Genomic DNA, 17,759 nt, shown 5'->3' with positions numbered 1-17,759 from the left:
GTGAATGTAGATGAAAAATACTCATTTAGTTTGTTAGCCACCTGAGCAGGATCATCAACAGTTGAACAATCGATATCAAGTGGACCAATCTGATTCATCCCTTTCCTTCTAGAGTTTACATAGGTAAAGAACTCTTTGTTGTTTTTTTTTTTTTTGCATCCTTTGCCAAGGATTTCACATAATCTGCCTTTGTCTCCCTAATCTCCTTTGTGATTTGGTTAAAGACAAGCTTACATCTATCATAGGCTTCCATGTCATCCATTAATTTATCCCATGCATTTTTCTTCTCTGCCACATGTCTCATTAGTTCATCTGACATCCATTTAGGCCTAAACTTTGAACAATATTTCTTAGTTGGTATGTAAAACTTAGTAGCTTCCAAAATAAATTCTTTGAATGCTTCCCATTTTGAATTTGCTGTTGGTAACATCATCAGTTGGTCTCACCATATAGAATTTAAATACTGTCTCACATCACCGTAGTCACCTTTACAAAAGAAAAACCCTTCCCTTTACCCCTGACGGTATTTATCTCTTTGAGTAAATCCACTTCAGCACACTGTGATCACTGTCACCTAGTGGTTCCTTTAGCTGCAGATTCTTAATGCATGAAGAATCACTACTGATAATCAGATCAAGAGTATTACTCCCTCTAGTTGCCTCCCAAACATGCTGCTGTAAAAAACAATCATCCAATAAATCCACAAAAGCCTTGCTAGTGTGTGAGTGACCAACCCACAAATTCCAGTCAATATTTGGGAAATTAAAATCCCCCATTTTTCTTCTCTGATGATATAGTTGCCCACTCTATTTCCCTATACAGTTCCTCATTATACTGATGAGAGTCACTCGGCTTATAACACACTCCTACTCTCAATTTTATTCTCCCAATGGTTGTAACGCCAAACTGCTTCGACACTGCACTGTCCAGCGATGTTGACTGGATTCACTTCCTTGGATTTTATGTGTTTCTTAACTTATAGTATAACCTCTCCTCCATTCCTATCTTGTCTATCCTTCCTGTACACACATTGTACTCCCCAAATTCCAGTTCTGCATTCCTTATATCTGTGTGACACCACGTCTCTGATATCCCAACACTATCTGCCTTTGATGTTCTGAGCAATAGCTCAAATGTATTTACCAAACTCCTAGCATTGGTGTACATGCACCTGTTCCTATTCTTAGCTACCCTAACAGAATCCATGTGTTTACTTGTACCGCAATGACTCCCAGCAGTCTCTGAAATACCCTGCATCTTGTTTTCCAGGCTGCTGCTCATTCCAATAGAAGCAGTGCAAGAATCACTTTCGCCTCTGCCAGTGGCTACTGTTAATCTATTAATCCTTGTATCTCCCCAAGCTAGCAGTTTTCTGACCCACCTAACACTGCCTTGATAGCATCAGCAAATATTCTTGCACCCTTTCTATTTTAGTGAATCCCATCCCTGTAGAAGTAGTCCCTTCTGTTAACATGTTATTAATGGAGTCCATCAGGATTCAGTGTTGGGTCTATTATTGTTTTCTTTATTTATAAATGATATTGATGATGGTATATCAGGCTTAATGTCTAAGTTTGCAGATGATACAAAGGTTGGCAGGGTTGTTAATAACACTAATAACAGTACACTGTTGCAACAGGATCTAGAAAAGTTGAGCAGATGGGCTGAGAGGGTGCAAATGAAGTTTAACATTGACAAATGTAAAGTACTACATATGGGAAGCAGTAATCTCAGCGTAACCTATCAAACTTTGAGGTACCACACTGACAGTGGTATAGAATGAAAAGGACCTATGGGTAATTGTGCAGGCAGATATGAAGTTTTCTGAGCAGTGCAGACAGTTTTCAAGAGTAGCTCATGGTGTCTTGTCAATGATATACAGGAATTTTTCTAGCAGGGATAAGGCAATGGTCAGGCCACACCTTGAGTACTGTATACAGGTCTGGAGGCTTCATTTTAAGAAGGATGTAGAGCTGTTGGAACGAGTACAGAGAAGGGCAACAAGATTAGTGAATGGAACAAAAGGTTGCTCTTAAGAAGAAAGGCTTAAGTTTTGCAAATTACAGTGTCTGGAGACTAGGCACCTGTGAGTTGATCTGATTGAGGTGTATAAAGCCTTGAATGGTTTGAGCATTCTCAATGCTGATGGGATTATTCCTCTTGCTCAGAATAATGACCTGAGAGACCATAAATTCAAATTGAAGAAAGACGGTTGTAGGATAGCTGTGCGGAAGTTTGCCTTTAGCCAGCAGGTGGTTGATTGCTGGAACAAACTTCCATCTGTCGTAGAAGTTGATAGCTGAAATAGATTCAAGGCAGAACTTGACAAACATTTGGAGCGAGGGGATGGGTGAAATAAGGGGTTTTTTTGTTGTTTTTTGGCTGATTCTATATAAGCATGCTTTCCTGCATCATGTGCCGTTGCTAATGCTAATTTGATTGTATACTACGATGTGGTCACAAAGGAACTTGATGCAAAAAATAATTTTGATATCATATACTTCGATTTCAGGAATGTTTTTGATACTGTTGAACATGGAAAACTATTGTACAAATTTGAGCTGTATGGCATTGAGTCAAAGTTGCTGCAATGGATAAAGGAATGGTTGAGTGGGAGTCAGTGGTAATAAATTTGACAAGGAAGTGACACAGGATCACCTAGATGGACTAATGTTATTAGTGGACTCCAACAGGGTTCGGTGCTGTGCCCATTAATCAATGATATCGATGAAGGTATATAAGGCTTAATGTCAAAGTTTGTAGATCCTACAAAGGTTGGCAGGGTTGTTAATGACAGTAAAGACAATATTCTGCTGCAACAGGATCTAGAAAAGTTAGATAGGTGGGTTGAGGAGTGGCAACTGATGTTTAACATTGACAAATGTTAAACATCAGACCTGCATATGGGTAGAAGTAACCCCGGAGAATTGTATCAACTATGTGGTGTTACACTCAGGGTAGTAGAAAATGAAAGAGATCTGGGGGGGGGGGGGTAATTGTGCAGTTGAATATCAAGTTTTCTGACAGTGCAGACAGGCTGCAAGAGTAGCTCATGGTGTCTTGTCAATGATATACAGGCATTTTGCTAGCAGGAATAAGGGGGTGATTGTCTCCTTGTATAAGGCAATGGTCAGGCCACACCTTGAGTACTGTATACAGGTCTGGAGGCTTCATTTGAAGAAGGATGTAGAGCTGTTGGAACGAGTACAGAGAAGGGCAACAAGATTAGTGAACAGAACAAAGTGTTGCTCTTAAGAAGAAAGGCTTAAGTTTTGAAAATAACAGTGTCTGGAGACTAGGCACCTGCAAGTTGATCTGATTGAGGTGTATAAAGCCTTGAATGGTTTGAGCATTCTCAATGTTGATGGGATTATTCCTCTTGCTCAGAATAATGACCTGAGAGAGCATAAATTCAAATTGAGGAAAGACGGTTGTAGGATAGATGTGCAGATATTCGCCTTTAGCCAGCAGATGTTTGATAGTTGGAACCAACTGCCATCTATTGTAGTGGAGGTCAACAACTTAAATGATTCAAGGCTAAACTAGACAAAACATTGTTGGAGTGAATGGATGGGTGAAATGCAAGGTTTTTTTTTTTTTTTTTTGGCTGATGCTATATAAGCTTGCTTTCATGCATCATATGCCTCTACTAATGCTAATGCTTATTATCCACTAATCTCAGTGTAGTACCACACATGTGTTATATTAATCTGGAATTACTGTTACCCAAATGCAGCACCTTGCATTTATCCAAGTTAAACTTCAATTGCGATTTCTCAGCCCATCTGCCTAATTTTTCTAAATTTTGTTGCAGTAGCTAACCCTGATTACCATTATTCTGTTATGAACCACCATTCTACATTTATTAATGATAGTGATGAAGATATATTAGACATTAAACCTAATTAGTTCCCCAGGTTAACTTATCATGAGCTAACTGTTGTTTTCTATATTAATGATATTATATTAGGCATAATATCTAAGTTTGAGGATGATACAATGGTAGGCAGGGTTGATAATGACAGTAATCAGAGTAAGCTTACTGCACCAAGATCTAGGAGGGAGTAATACACACATTGCGGGTTTTGCTATAGTCTGCCATGGGACTGCGCTAGCTTATAAATTAAAATAAATAAATAAATAACCTTTGTCTGCCTTTTCCCACTCAAACATTCCTTTATCTAGAGCAATAACTTGGGCTTAATCCACACTGCTTCAATTTGTAAGGCAGTCTTTTATATGCATCAGTATCAAAAGCCTTCCTGAAACCAAGTATATGATATCAAAATTAATTTTTGTATCCAGTTCCTTCGCTACTGTATCATAGCATCCAATCAGATGGCGAGAAAAGATCAGTCCTTAACAAATCCATGCTATGACTGCAGTATAATTACATTCCTGTCTTCAGTCCTTACTTCTTTAACTAGTGACGCAATTATTTTCCCGGGACAGAAGGTAAGCTAACATGTCTGTAATTAATCATGTTACCTTTTGATCTACTTTTGTAAATTGGAAATACATTCTCACATTTCCAGTAGGGACCTCACCTGAATCCCAAGATGCTCTTATAGGTTTGCTTACTTCCTTTGCTGCCTTCCTTAAAATAATTAGACAGATCCCATCCACTCCAGGAACCTTTTTTATGTTAAGCTTCAACAATTTCTCTTTGACTTTCCCCTCAATTGTCTCAAAATCATTTAGCCCCCTGTTAGATTTTGATGAAATTCTGGTATTCCATTCCCTAAAGAACTCCTCAAACATGAATGTAGATGAAAAATGCCTATTCAGTTTGCCAGTAACCTGAGCAGGATCATCAACAATAAAACCATTAACATTAAGTGGTCGAACACGATTCAACCCCGTCCTTCTACTGTTAATATAAGTAAAGAAGTCTTTGCTGCTTTTCTTGGCATTCTCTTCCCGAGAATTCTCGTAATCCGCCATAGGTTGCCTAACCTCCTTTGAGACTTGATTACAGATTAATTTATATGTACCACAAGATAATTTATTTGAAACAGATGCAATTTTCTTCTCTGCCACAAATCTCATTACTTCATCTGATATACATTTAGGTCTAATCCTGAAACGGTTTTTATTCGTTGGTATGAAAAGTCTAGTAGCTTTTATGATTACTTCCCATTTAGAATCTGCTGTTTGTAACATCATGAGTTGGTCCCACAGCATACAATTTAAAAACTGTCTGAGACTACTGTAGTCACCCTTACAAAAGCAAAAACCCTTCCATTTAACCTTGAAAGTATTTACGTCTTTATGTAAATCCAACATTAACCCACTGTGATCACTATCAGTAAGAGGGTCTTTTACTTGAAGATTCGTAATGCATAAAGAATTCACTGCTGATAATCAGAACAAGAGTATGGCTTCCTCTTGTTGCCTCTCTAACATGCTGCTGTACAAAACAGTCATCCAATAAATCCACAAAAGTCTTGCTAGTGTGGCAGTGACCAACCCACAAGTTTCGGACAATATCCGAAAAGTTAAAATACCACGTTATAAGACATTCTGATTTACTGGCCTGCTTTATTTCTCTATATAGTTGTTTGTTATAGTCATTACAGTTGTTTGGCCTTTAACGCACTCTTACTCTCTCATGTTTGTTTCCCAGTTCTTTTGTCACACCAGATTGACTTGACATTGCACTGGATACCTATGTTGACTGGATGCACTGCCTTAGATTTAACATGCGTCTTAACTAAGAGAAAAACGCCCACTCTCATCCTGTCCTTTAACTAATTCTACTATGGATGTGGACATTCTATCCTTATCTAGTGGATATTGTCAAAAAGAAAAAGTGAGAAATCACACTGGAATGATTGGAAGAATCAGCTGTACTGACAGGGGCTTAAATAGAAGACACTTGCACTTATTTTTAAGGCAATCTTCTACCCAGTCATTACTTACAGTGCAGACATATGGTTTTACAGAGCTATCCTGGATAAAAATAAAAAGAAACTGGACTCTACACAGAGGATTACACTACTAAATATCATGAGGGTGTGCTACACTGTCAGTACACCTGCTCTAGTAGGGGTACTGCCACTAGACCTAGAAGTAACAAGAGGCCTCAATTATAGAATTAAGAGAGCAATCCCAAGTAACATCCTATGGATTACAATAGATTTAGAGACTGATGTCAAAAAAGCAACCACACTGTTAGCAGTGGCAGACTAGATGAGAAGAGTCAACCAAAAGGGAAGTCACTCTCCTCAGGTCTCCCCTTGTTTCTCCAAACTACCCCCCTAGTTTTCCAGACTATATGCAGCTTATTTACTTACAGGGCATGGATCACTAAATGTAAAAATATGGCAACTGGATCTTACCCAGGATAGCAAACCTGTGGAACTGATGAGCAGTGGGCTCATAAATCAGGAAGATGCATTACATGGCTGTGATGACATGCATTAGCATAGGCACATGATGCAAGAAAGAAAGCTTATATAGCATCAGCCAAAAAAAACCCTTATTTCACCCATTCACTTGCTCCTAATGTTTGTCAAGTACTGCTTTGAATCTGTTTAAGCTATCAATTTCTACGATGACAGATGGAAGTTTGTTCCACCAATCAACCACCCGCTGGATAAAGGCAAACTTCTGCACATCTATCCTACAACCATCTTTCCTCAATTTGAATTTATGCCCTCTCAGGCGATTATTCTGAGCAAGAGGAAGAATTCCGTCCGCATTGAGCATGCTCAAACCATTCAAGGCTTTATACACCTCATTCAGATCACCTAGCAGGTGCCTAGTCTCCAGCCACTGTAATTTGCAAAACTTAAGCCTTTAGTATTAGCAATGGACTCATAGTGCAACAAGATTAGTCATTCACTAATCTTGTTGCCCTTCTCTGTACTCATTCCAACAGCTCTACATCCTTCTTAAAATAAGACCTCTAGACCTGTATACAGTACTCAAGGTGTGGCCTGACCATTGCCTTATACAAGGGGATAATCACATGCTTATCCCTGCTACAAAAATTCCTGTATATCATTGACAAGACACCATGAGCTACTTTTGCAGACCGTCTGCACTGCTCAGAAAACTTCATATTTGCCTGAACAATTACCCCCAGGTCCTTTTCATTCTCTACCACTGTCAGTGTGGTACCACAGAGTTGATACGTTAATTCTTTCCCACATGTAGTACTTTACATTTGTCAATGTTAACCTTCATTTGCCACCTCTCAGCCCATCTGCTCAACTTTTTTAGATCTTTTTGCAGCAGTGTACTGTCATTACTATCATTAACAACCTGCCAACCTTTGTATCGTCTGCAAATTTGGATATTAAGCCTCATATACCATTATCAATATCATTTATAAATACAGAAAACAACAATAGACCCAACACTGAACCCTGAGGGATTCCACTAATAACATTAGTCCACGAAGAGCAGTGTCCATTGATTACCTTTCTGACTGTCTTCTGTCACTTTGATTGACTGTCTTCTCCCACTGAACCATAGCAGCAATTTGCCTCCAATGCCACACTGCTCCAATTTGTGCAGCAGTCTTCCATGTGCAACAGTACCAAAGGCTTTTCTAAGATCCAAATATATGATATCAAAGTTATTCTTTGCATCCAGTTCCTTTGTGACTACATCATAGTATCCAATCAATTTAGTCAGACAAGACTTCCCCTTAACAAACCCATGCTGTGTCCGAGCTACGACTGAAGTCTTGTGTAGCTGATCCTGCAATGCTTCTTTAACCAGTGCCTCCATTAATTTCCCTGGAACCGAAGTTAGACTAACAGGTCTGTAATTACATGTGTCTCCCTTTGATCCTCGTTTGTGGATTAGGAGGCGTCTCTATAGCCAGATGGTCAGGACCAGCAGTGCGTAGCACACTCTTCTTGATTAGACCGAGGTTCGAGCCCGTGACTACCAAATACGGAGGATGCAGAAAGTAAAGGGAATGACCACCGCATATTCCTGGAGCAATATGGCCTTAGTTGCTAATGCTCCTAAAAAAAAAAAAAAAAAAAAACCCAAACGTGGATTGGTGTCACATTTGTACATCTCCAGTCCATGGGTACCTCTCCTGAGTCTAGGGAAGCTCTCATAATTATGGCTAAGGGTTTGCTTACTTCCTTTGCCACCTCCTTTAATATAACTGGATAGATTCCATCCACCCAGGTGACTTTTTGCCCAGGTCCATTACAAGATTATCTAGCTTACTGCCAGAGTTGAATACACCTCTAGCATTCCCCTCCCTGAATAACTCCTCATGTGTGAATGTAGATGCAAAATATTCATTTAGTTTGTTAGCTACCTGAGCAGGTTCATCAAAAGTTGAACCATCGATATCAAGTGGACCAATCTGATTCATCCCCTTCCTTCATACAGTTTACACAAGTAAAGAACTCTTTGCAGTTTTTCTTTGCATCCCTTGCCAAAGATTTCTTGTAATCTGCCTTCGCCTGCCTAACCTCCTTTGTAACTTGGTTACAGACCAGCTTATATCTATCACAGGCTTCTGTGTCACATGTTAATTTATATATATCCCATGCATTTTTCTTCTCTGTCACATGTCTAATTATTTCATCTGACATCCGTTTAGGCCTAAATTTTGAACAATATTTCTTTGTTGGTATGAAAAGCCTAGTAGCTTCCAAGATTAATTCTTAGAATGCTTCCCATTTTGAATTTGTTGTTGGTAATATTACAGTTGGTTCCACCGTATAGAATTTAAATACTGTCTCAGACCACCATAGTCACCTTTACGAAAGCAAAAACCCTTCCCTTTACCCTTGATGGTAGTTACCTCTTTGATTAAATCCACTTCAGCACACTGTGATCACTGCCACCTAGTGGTTCCTTTATCTGCAGATTCTCGATGCATGAAGAATCAGTACTGATAATCAGATCAAGAGTATTGCTCCCTCTAGTTGCCTCCCGAACATGCTGCTGTAGAATACAATCATCCAATTGTTTTCTACAGCAGCTGAGATAAAGCCTTGCTAGTGTGTGAGTGACCACAAATTGCAGTCAATATCCAGGAAATTAAAATCCTCCATTATAAGACACTCTAATTTACTGGCCCACTCTATTTCTCTGCACAATTGCTCATTATACTTATCAGATTAATTAGGCCTATAACATATACCTACTCTCATTTTTCCTTTCCCAGTGTTTATGTCACACCAAACAGACTCAACATTGTATTGTCCACCCACATCAATTGGATGCACTTCCTTAGATTTTATGTGTTTCTTAACTAACAGCATAACCCCTCTTCCCTTCCTGTCCTGTCTATTCTTTCTGGAAAACATTGTACTCCCCAAATTCCAGTTCTGCACTGCTTATGTCTGTGTGACACCAGACATAAGCAGTGCATGGATTACATGGCTTTCTCTGAATTTGTTCAAAAAGCTTTTGAAGGATAAGCAGCCATGCCATAATCCAGACTATGACCCCCCCCCCCCAACCACTTAGACACTCCTACCTAATTGTGACATTTACTGACAATGAAAAACCCAAATATGATTGGCCTGTTAGAATGTGTTTCTCACCCAACAAAAATGTTCATGTTAGAAATTGCATTGTTTTACGTGACTGAGTTCTATATATAATAATTTTATTATGTATAGAAATTGATTTATAATATAATAGAATATAGGAATTATCGAGCATTTAATAGCTCCCAATTATCAAAATATATCTAAAATAAAGGTAATTCCTGTTGATTTATAATATAATAACTTTATGTATGTATTTTCATAAATATATATGTTATATGCTTTTATAATTAATTGAGGTGTTATATTAATTATATAACAACTGAAGTTTACCATTGACAAATTCAAAGTACTGCATATGGGTAGAAGTAACCCCAGAGGAAAGTACCAACTGTGTGGTACTACACTTAGGATGGTAAAAAATGAAAGACTTGGAAGTAATTGTGCAGTCAAATATGAAGTTTTCTGAGCAGTGCAGACAGGCAGCCAGAGCAGTTCATGGGGTACTATCAATGATATACAGGAATTTTTCTATTAATGAAAAGGAGGTGATTATCCCTTTGTAGAAGGCAATGGTCAGGCCACACCTGGAGTACTGCATACAGGAGTGGAAGCCTCATTTTAGGAAGGATGTAGAGCTGCTGGAATGAGCACAGAGAAGGGCAACAAGCTTTGAAGGGAACAAAGGAGGGTGCTTACCAATAAAGGCTTAAGTTCTGCAAACTGCAGTGACTGGAGACCAAGCACCTGTGAGGTGATCAGATTGAGAGACCTTGAATGGGTTAAGCAGGCTCAATTCTGATGGGATTCTTCTGCTTCTTGTTGTTGTTGTTGTTATTTGGTTTTTAGGAGCATTAGCAACTAAGGCCACATTGCTCCGAGGATATGCAGTGGTCATTCCCTGACCTTTCCACATCCTCCGTATTTGGTGGTCATGGGCTTGAACCCCGGTCTAATCAAGAAGTATGTGCTATGCACTGTTGCTCCTGCCCACCTGGCTACAGAGGCACCTTCTTCTGCTTGTTCAGATTACAAACCTGAGGGGGCATAAATTCAAATCGAGGAAAGACAGTTGTAGAATATATGTGTGGAAATTTGGCTAAAGGCAAATTTCCATAGTAGGTAGTTGATTGCTGGAACAAACTTCCATCTGTTGTGGAAGTTGATAGCTTAAATAAATTCAAGGAGGAACTGGACAAACTTTTAGAGGGAGTGGATATGTGAAATTGTGTTTTTTTTTTTTTGGCCGATGCTACATAAGCTCATACACTTGCTTTCTTGCATCACATGCCTCTACTACTACTATATATGTTATGGGTTTATATTGCTTAGTTTAAGTGCTAGGAGTGTGCTTATTTTTGAGAAAATGATTGTATGTATTGTGTGAATATTAACTGTTTGTATAATTATGTGTGCATGGCAGTTTTGCTTGATTGGAGCTCTCTGTCACATCCATGGTGGTGGACATAACGGAGATCTTTAGTCTGTGTTTCTGCATCTAGTGCATGTATTGAGTAGTAAGTCAAAATGTGCATGGCAGGTGTGCTTGCTAATAGCTCTCAGTTGTGTCCATATTGCCAGATGTGATGGAGAGCTCTCATCTGTGTTTTCGTATCTTGAAATATGTATGGGTGAGGAGTGATAATAGTATGGTAGTGTGAGCTATCGGTCACATCCACATTGCTGAACATGATGGTGAGCTCTAGTGTTTCTATATCTTGGAGTATGTATGAGTAGGGAATGAAAATGTGTATGGGCAGTGCATGCTTGCTGGTAACTTTCTGTTGTACCTGCATTGCCAGATGTGATGGAGAGTTCTAGCCTGTATTTTTGTATATGGAATATGTATAAGTGGTGAGTGAAAATGTGTATGCTTGCTTGCTAGCAGCTTTTAATCGTGTATTCACATTAATGGATTTGATTGAGAGCTTGAATCAATATGAACTTGCCAAAATATATTCCCTTCTCCCTATGTGTAGCAATAAATGTATGCTTTAATTAAAAGTGAATATTGTGGATTAAATGTAAAAATGAACCGTGTAAACAAAGTAATATCTGTGATAACATCTAAGTATACATGTATTGTACGCATGGGTGACTGATTGTCTATCTGTGATTATGTGTGTGTGTGTGTGTAAAAGTATACATTACTGAAAAAAAAATTAGTTATACCTTGCAGGTTAAGTTGTATATATATGAGTGAATACCAGGTCACCTGTGTAAACTATGCAGTAACTGAGTGAATGTTTGTGAATACTATATATAAAAAAAGTGATTGTCTGACAGTTGCCACATTCATCCTGTTTCATTGAATGATGATGAATGCAAGATGCCAAATGTGTGTGTGTGAGAGAGAGAGAGAGAGAGGGAGAGAGAGAGAGAGAGAGAGAGGGAGTTGCCCTAGGTCCAACATACAGTCTGCCCCTAAACAAGTTAATATATATAAAAAAGTGTGTACTTGTTTGTTTGTTTGTTTGTTATTTGGTTTTTAGAAGCATTAGCAACTAAGGCCATATTGCTCCGGGATATGCGGTGGTTATTCCCTGAATGACCTTTCCGCATCCTCCGTATTTGGTGGTGACGGGCTCGAACCCCGGTCTAATCAAGAAGCGTGTGCTACGCACTGCTGTTCCTTCCCACCTGGCTACAGAGGCGCCCTCAATGTGTGTACTTGTGTGTGTGTGTATATATATATATATATATATATATATATTAATTTAAAAATATATTTATTTATTTTAAACAGATAAAATTACTAGCAGTTATTTTTTGCCAGTCTGCCGTTAATTTCAGATAACTTATTATTGAATAATCTTATATCAACTTAACTTAATCTAATTTCAACTTAGCGTAATCCTATGATTTATACTATATTTAGTATAACATAAATAAGGTTAGGCTGGCTGATAACTAGCAGAAACAGATAGTTTTGGTTGTTATTGATGGCATATATTGAGAGGTGCTAGCTCCATGATGATGTGCATTTCAATGTAGGCCTTATTCAATAATAACTGGTAAAATTTGGTATCTTGAGTATTTTTTGGTATTTTAGATTTTGTATTTTGTAAATATGGAATTATATGATTATTATTATTAGCTTTGCTTTATATAGAGGCTGATAGGGTCCTTTGTATGTTGCAGATATTCACTGCCAATTTTATTTTGGATTTTAATTTGTCATGATAGGTACCATTTTGTGCTATGTCTATTGAATTTGTATATAGATATACTTATATACATATATATATATATATATATAAACAATGTGTAGTTTGTAACATAAATAAAGTATCTGTGAAAATGGAAATGTAAAATACACAAAGTGCCTGAACTAAGAGAAGTTTAAAGGATGGTAGAAACTGGAAGTAACGTAGTGGTGAAAAAGTGAAAGAATTTGAAAAACCTAGTACAAAAATGAACTGGGACTAAGGAAGCAAACAATATACAAAAATAATTTCATACAAATTCCTGGCCACGTATAATTTTTTTCGTTTACTGAATTCAGATTTGCATATTTGCCATCCCTTGATTCAACCTCTTGCTAAAATTGCCCTCCCATATCAGAATACAGTGCTATTTATTTATTTTTTAAAATTTATTTCTATGAAATTATTTTTGTACATTGTTTGCTTCCTTAGTCCCAGTTCATTTTTGTATTTTTCATTTCCATTTTCAGAGACACTATATTTTTGTTTCAAACCACACATTGTTTATATCCTTTTGCTTCCTTTACTGCTGCCCTGTACGTTTTAGAGCATTAGACATGATAACTTTTGTTATTTTCCTTTTTCTGCTTATTTTGTTTCTTAACAGTTTAATATTACTACCACTGGCAGACTGGTCAGGGTATCAGCTTGCCCGATGGCAAGTGAGCCCCCTTGCAATAACATTAGATAACATGTTAAAAATGTTAATGACCTTTTAGTAACTTGAAATATAATAGAAATTCTAATATTATTACTGTATGCAACTAAAATTTACGTTGTATTACTATTTTAATAAAATCATTTTTATTTAAGGGTAGGCCCCCTTTGTCTCCTGGCAATCAATATTTTTAGACCCAGTCCACCATTGATTACTACATATATATAGTAATCAGTGGATTACTATATATATATATATATATATAGTAACCAAATGATTACTACATATATATAGTAATCATTTGGCCTATCTATAGACCCGTCATCCATATATATATGGGTGACGGGTTTATAGATAGGCCAAATATATGTAAAGTGTGTGTGTGTTCTGACATGCCCCCACCCAAATTAGACTGCAGTGGGGCAACCTAATATGAGCCCCTCCTGCCATGCTAATGTCATTCCCCTTCCCTCCTTGAGGCATGGCATGGGAACTGTTGACACTGGCTCCAGATTGTCTGGCCAGTGTGGGATCTCATACAGAGCGCCACTGTGATTCCACAGTGCAATCTCCCCACACGTAGGGCACCCTGACCCTATAACTTTACCCCCAATCAATCCCATATCCCTTCTCCCTACCCAAACATTTCACATAGTGGACTCTTAACTATCACAAAAATTTTACTGTTCTCGACAGTCCCCCTGAATGTTGTGGTGTTTTCTGGTGCAAGGGCTACTGCTATATAGGCCATATTGCGCCTCCCAAATCAAATGACTTTACATATAAAAACTGCTTGAGAAGCAGATATAAACGGTCATATATTTGAATTTGGTTTAAATAGTGAAAGAATTCAGAGAGATTTGCCTTCTTTACCTATGACACTATTGAGAGACAGAGGTTGTTGTAGATCTGAAATCAAACTAAAATACATTTGTCAGGCATTGTTGAACAAGCTACATTCAAGAAGTATATGTTTTACTGTAAGTGGTTGCGAGCAGTACACACACAGAGGAGTATCATTTCCTGTAAGCAGATAGAGATGTGTGAGACCTATTCAAGTTCTGGCTAAGATTACTTCTTTTCTATTTTTATGAAGGCTAGAAGTCCATAATTGGGATTCAGGTTTTATTTGAAATAGCTTATTTGTTTGCATTTTCCACAGAAGTGTCCATTGTTCCATAGATGTTCTCGGTATATTGTGTCTATAATCAGGATATGGGACTAGATCATTTGTTGAGGTTGTGTTGGAAGGATGCTTTGCAGCATCATCTGCACATTCATTTCCTGGAATACCACTGTGGCCAGGGATCCAAGAGAAGACAACAGTTTGCCAATGCTCAAGAAGACATATCACCTCATGTTTTATGAGCTTTAATAAAGGATTGTTAGGTGAGGAAGTGCTTTTCAAAGCTAAAAGAGCACTCTGTGAATCAGTATATATATTATGCTTTTATTTATTGACAGCAGTGAGATGTTTTTCAGAGAAAGCTAAATGGCACGGAGCTCAGCAGTATAACTGCTGCATTTGGCTGGAAGTGAAATTGAAACAGTTCTATTAGGAAAGACAGCAGCTGCATCCACTCAATTGTCAGACTTTGAACCATCAGTATAGATCTTGGTAAAGTGGGGGTACTTTTGTGTGGGAGCAAAATGTAGTTGTTGGTTGTTAATATTTGCTATAGAACCTTTACCCCATTGCTCAAAGTATTCATCAAAAGAAAGTGTGAAGGAAGTCCATGTGGGATCTGGTCTTTTGATTTTCTGAGGATATTATGAAGCTTAATGTTTCAGCTTTCTGTTAGATTCTGCATTCTGATACCAGTAGGCTGAATTGTTCTGGGTTTATTTGCATAGTGAGTTTTCCACTGAGGATCATGCAGTAGTTGCCAAACAGGATGAGTAGGCAGGCTTTTAATTTTAGCTGATTAGTTCATCAGCAACATCTTTCTTCTAATGCTAAGTAGAGGTTCGTGAGCCTCAACATAAAGACTTTGAACTGGTGATGTTCTGTATGCACCTACGGCTATCCTAATAGAAGAGTGTTGGAGGGAGCACAAGACGGGCTAAGGTGCTCTCCCTAGCTGACTCATAAAGAGGTACTCCATAGTCTAGCCAACATCTAATTAGGGAGCAGGGTATAACGATCTGCACCCCAAGATATACTGGAGATGACCCGGAGTATATTCATTTTCTTTGCGCAAGTGGATCTTAGATATTTGACATTAGCATTAGTAGAGACATATGATGCAAGAAAGCAAGCTTATGCAGCGTCAGCCGGAAAAAAAAAACACTTTCATTTCACCCCTCCGTTCGTTCGAAATACCTGTCCAGCTGAGCCTTAAATTTATTTAGGCTATCAACTTCCACAACAAGGGATGGAAGTCTGTTCCTCCAACCAACTACCCGCTGGCTAAAGGCAAATTTCCGCACATCTATCCTACATCTGTCTTTCCTCAATCTGAATTTATGCCCTCTCAGGTGATTATTCTGAGCAAGAGGAAGAATCCTATCGGCATTGAGCATGCTCAAACCATTCAAGGCTTTACACCTCTATCAGATCACCTCGCCGGTGCCTAGTCTCCAGACACTGTAATTTGCAAAACTTAAGCCTTTCTTCATATGCTCCTGGAAGTTTAACTTCTTGTCAAAAATTAGCCCTAGGAGGCGAATACTGTTCACCATTGATAGAGGGCGATTGGCCAAGTATAACTCAAGTTCAGGATGCATTCTGTTCTTTGTGCAGAAATGTACGGCTGTAGATTTGTGACTTGACAGTTTGTATCTGTTTTGTGCCATCCATAATTCAGTGTTATTTATGGATATTTGTGGATGCCTCTCAATATATAGTTCATATTCTAGGAATGGCAGGATATGGTAAGATCATCTGCATAGATATATGAGTCAATGGTGTTTGGAATGTGGTTTTGTGATATTGTTTTCTTGTATGTATGTATATTTGAGATGAAAGCTGCTAGTACCTAACTTGGAAAGATCTGTGTCGAAGGAAGCTTTGAATAAAATATGGTAAATGGCCTCTCATATGAACAGAATGGAGATCTCTTAGGATGCTGTATCGCCATGTGGTATCGAAGCCTTCTCTATATCAAGGCATATCATGACAAGATGTTGATTTCTGACGAACGCATTTCTTATGTTTGATTCAGCTTTTGTTATGAGGTCTAGGGAAGATCTGTTCTTTTGAAAACCAAGGTGACTGTTACTGATTATGTTTTGGGATTCAAGATATCATGCGAATTGCTGGCGAGCCATTTTTTCCAAAGTCTTACTCGAGCAACTGGTTAGAGAAATTGGTCAATAATTGTGAGGAATCGAATGATCTTTTCCAGGTTTCGGTATAGCTATTACATAAGAATGTTGCCAGGAAGTGGGGAATATATGTTCTGAGAATATCCGATTGTAAAATTTAGTAATGATGATAGTGATATCTGATTGAGATGTTGAAGCATTATATAGTAAATTTCGTCAGGACCAGGAGCACTGTTTCTTGAGGTATATATAGATTCTTTCAGCTCAGATATTGTGAGTGGTTGGTCATAGGGTAAAGGACATGTAGCTTTGAAGTTCAATTTCCTTTTCTCAGCTTCGGCTTTAATTTTTTAAAAATATGGTTAATATGCACTTGAGGCAGACAGTTCACAGAACTGTCTGCCTCAAGTGCATATTAACATTGGCAATCTCCCAAGGAGAGGAAATCTTGTTCCCATTCCAGTTAATAATAGGAGAAGGTGATATATGATATTTTGCACTTAGCTTCTTTATTTTTTCCCATCAGGTATTAGTATCTTTGTTTATTGAGGAGGCAAATTTTATTCATGAGTCTTTTTTGGCTTTTTGCCGGATGAAATGAGCTTTGGTTCTCAGTCTCTTGAAGTTAATAAGGTTGGCAGTGGTGCGATATTTGCGGAAGGTGTGCCATGCTGCATGTTTTTCTCTTTTTGCTTCATTACAATCACCATTCCACCAGTGATTGGTATGCTGGCAGTTTCTTATTTGAGACTGTGGAATGGCAGCTGTTTCAGCTGTTAGTATCTGTTTTGTGATATGATCGGAGGCTGTGTCAATATCAGAAGACTCAATGATATCCTCATCAAAAGATAGATGATTGGTAAATTTTGTCCAGTTCGCTTTGGAAAATTTCCATTTCTTTTTTGTTTCTGTTTGTTTGGACCGGGTAGTTTGAATGCTACAAATCAGTGGATAACGGTCACTGTTTAGAGGATTGTCGTGTACTGCCCATTCTATAGTTGGGAAGAGGATTAGAGAGCGGATTGAGAGATCTATTGAAGTGGTTGACTCAGTAGGAAAATGGATGCAAGTGGGTAAGCCAGTGTTCAATAATGTAAAGGAGCCTCCATAGCCAGGTGGGAAGGAGCGACAGTGCGTAGCACACGCTTCTTG

At 38.2% G+C, this 17,759-nt stretch overlaps 1 protein-coding gene across 6 annotated transcripts in view; it reads right to left on the bottom strand.

The window, feature by feature from the left end:
- Positions 1 to 17,759, bottom strand: part of LOC150081815 (RNA-binding protein Musashi homolog Rbp6-like) — a 1,034,865-nt gene that overhangs the window by 302,627 nt on the left and 714,479 nt on the right. The window lies entirely within an intron of this gene.

Source organism: Mastigoproctus giganteus, chromosome 8 (assembly GCF_048544385.1).
Source record: "Mastigoproctus giganteus isolate SK-2022 chromosome 8, ASM4854438v1, whole genome shotgun sequence".
Taxonomy (NCBI): Eukaryota; Metazoa; Arthropoda; class Arachnida; order Uropygi; family Thelyphonidae; genus Mastigoproctus; species Mastigoproctus giganteus.
This window is presented reverse-complemented; position numbering and strand designations above follow the sequence as displayed.